Source organism: Octopus bimaculoides, chromosome 10, assembly GCF_046866305.1.
Source record: "Octopus bimaculoides isolate indiv1 chromosome 10, ASM4686630v1, whole genome shotgun sequence".
NCBI lineage: Eukaryota > Metazoa > Mollusca > Cephalopoda > Octopoda > Octopodidae > Octopus > Octopus bimaculoides.
This window is the reverse complement of record NC_142937.1, coordinates 16,900,316-16,903,829: the sequence shown is the minus strand read 5'-3', so window position 1 is coordinate 16,903,829 and position 3,514 is coordinate 16,900,316.

Genomic DNA, 3,514 nt, shown 5'->3' with positions numbered 1-3,514 from the left:
ATCAATCACGGTCGAAGTATACTGCAGCCAACTGGACCAAATGATGCAGAAACTTACAAAAAACAGCCTAGATTAGTCAACAGATCCACTCCTATTTTATTACAAGACAATGCCAGACCACACATCGCAAAAGTGACATTGACGAAACTACAAGAGTTGAAGTTGGAAGTTCTCCATCATCCACCATACTCACCTGATCTTGCCCCCAATGACTACCACTTCTTCCAGAATTTGGATAACTTTTTGATAGGAAAAATACTTAATTCCGACGATGCTGTAAAACAGGCCTTCCAAGATTTTATTGACTCAAGATTGCTTGGCTTTTATAGTTCCGGGCTGGACAAGCTACCGCTGAAATGGCAACAGTGTATTGACAATATGGGTGCATACTTTGATGAATAAAACTATTCTTTGTATTTATAAAAATTAGCAAACTTTTTTTCTTATCTACTAATTTCATACTTGACGACCCTTTCGTGCAGCTATGATGAGGGTTCACTTTCAGGGCTTCTAGTTGATTATGTCAACCCTGAAATACCACCCATCTTCAAAAAATGAAAAATGACTTTACAAACGGCAGAAATGACACATTAGATAATGTAGTCCTAAATGCCTCCAAAATGTTGGGATGGTCACGGCAAGAATGCGCCTTTCATCATATGTCAAAATATGAAGAATGCATTGAAATTGAGACATGTCAACTGTCACAACCAACAAAAAAAGAAGCCACATTATATATATAACTATGTGTGTGTGTGTGTGTGTGTGTGTGTGTGTGTGTGTGTGTGTGTGTCATATATATATATATATATATATATAGAGAGAGAGAGAGAGAGAGAGAGAGAGAGAGAGAGAGAGAGAGCGAGAGAGAGAGAGAGAGAGAGAGAGAGAGAGAGAGAGAGAGAGAGAGCGAGAGAGAGAGAGAGAGAGAGAGAGAGAAAAGAAACCTCATTAGACAGACAAGAAACTCTAGAGTCTCCGTAAATGAGAAAATCAACCAACCGCATCAGTAGATATCTAGGTAATTAATAAATATTTTCATATTCAATAACTATATGATAAACAACTCTACTTCTCACCGTCCCTCCCTCTGTTTATCCATGTATCAAATTTGTCTGTTTGTCTATATTTATATATACATGTATACGAGGTGCATTCCAGAATTTTGGCAATTATTTATTTTTTTTAGATGAGTCATTTATTAATTTCAAAGAAGCACAAAACTCTAATCTCTTTCACAATAGGATCCTCTGACTTCAATGCACTTGTTGTGGCGCTCCAGTCACTTTGTGAAGGCCCCATGCAAGCCCTCCAAAGGGAAAGTTCCATGACTCTTGTCACAGCCTCCTTCATCTCAGTGTTTTCAAAACGACTGGTCCTGAGATATTTTTCAGCTCAGGGAAACAACCAGAAATCACAGGGAGCAAGGTCTTAAGTGCAAGGAGGGTGAAGGATAGTTTTGATACCCATCTCTGTAGGGCGGATTTTGTGAATTAGTGCATTGCTCTGATGAAGGTGCCACCGACCCGAGTGGTACAGCTCTAACCTTTTGCAACGAAATCTCTTCCTGAACGCCCTCAGGACCTTCAGAAAATACTCTCTGTTGACCGACTGGCCAGAGGGAACCCAGTAGATATAGATGATGCCCTTGATGTTAGAAAAGGAAACATCATAAACTTCCTGGTAAACTTGCTTCGCCTGCCCCTCTTGGGTTCGGGGAAGTCCGGATGCTTCTATTGGGCACTCTGTCACTTGGTCACTGGATCATAACAATAAATCCAGCTTTCATCACAGGTCGCCAGAGATTCAGGTAAAGTAATGAGCTCAATCATCTCGTTGCTGTCACCGACGCGTCTTTCCTTTTGTCTGTTTCTGTGCACCTTAGGAACAAACTTTGCTCAAATTTTGCACATTTTCAGATCTTCGCGAATAATTCAATGCACAGTTTCCACGCCAACTCCAAACTGTACGCTTATTTTCGTTATAGACACACGACGATCTTCATCTAGAAAAATTGCTAATTTTTTCAATCAGCTCTGATGCTTTGAAGTTCCTCTCCCTCCCACACATCTTATCGGCTCTTTCTTCTCCTCCCCCGTGCTTGGACCGCTTGTGCTAGCGAGAAACAGATGCTCGGCTCATACAAGTCAATCCACAAGTAGCCTGGAGCATTTCATAAGTTTCCGTATTGCATAGTAAGCTCCCAAATTGTCTTCCCATTTCGACGACAACCTGCAAACTAGTCAGCTGTGACAAGTGGTGTTTAATAGGATGTGTTCAAAGTGATGTTAAAGTCGTCTCCTTCAATTTGGAACAAAAAGTTGGCAGGTCAGCTTATTAGATGTATAGTAATGATGTACTAAAATTGCGACAATCTAAGACAGTTCGAGCTGTCTCTCCTAAAAAAAAGTCTCAAAACTCCTGGGATGTACCTCAAAGACGTATATATGTGTCTGTCTATCTATCTATCTATCTATCTTTCTATCTATCTGTCTGTCTGTCTGTCTGTCTATCTGTCTATCTATCTATCTATCTATCTATCTATCTATCTATCTCTCTCTATATATATATAAATTAAAAGGGTAAAGGATTATCAATTTATTAATTAATAAATCAATTAACAATTAACAATTTTTACCAAGCCCATCGGTATGAAAGCACCATTATTGGTGGAGAACTTATTTAAAAGCTCATATATATTTATAAATATAATTAAGGGATCAGCAAATATTTGCTTCACCATATACCGAAGTTCAGAAATAGCAGCTAAAAAAGCTGAGAATCCCACAGATAGCATCACTATATATATATATATATATATATATATATATATATATATATAGGCCTGTCTGTCTGTCCATCTATCTATCTATCTATCTATCTATCTATCTATCTATCTATCTATCTATCTATCTATCTATCTACCTGTTTGTTTCTAGTTGTGTGCGTTATAGTTGTGTGTAGTGAACATATTAGATATCTACAATGCAACACTAACTCATACAAACCACATACACACATACACGCTTTGCGAATTTGATTTGCGTTACGGAATATGAGTTTAATAACGTGTATATGTGTTTTGTTTGTGTTTTTTCTTCCTGAATTTACGGAGGGGAAATGCTTGTTTAAAAAGTGGGATTTTGTTTACGGTATTGTTGTTGTCATTGTATTTGTATTATAACAGCCGATATAAATATTGGTTGACTGGGTGGTGTCTTCTGTCACATTTTACATGGGAGAAAGAGAGTAAAAGAGAGATACTGAGAAAGAAAGAGAGTGAGAGAGAGAGAGAGAGAGAGAGAGAGAAAGAGAAAACGAAAAATATAGAGAGACTTAATATTTGAGGTGAAGGAGGAGTGTTCTTATAACTTTCTGAAAAAATATACATTTTTTAATGAAATTTTGCAGAGATGGGTTTTTGATGAAGTAGATATCGATTAGGTTGATCAAATTTAGAAAAATAATATATTTATTCGAAATGTACAAACGAGAGATTTGTTTCATTTAATTT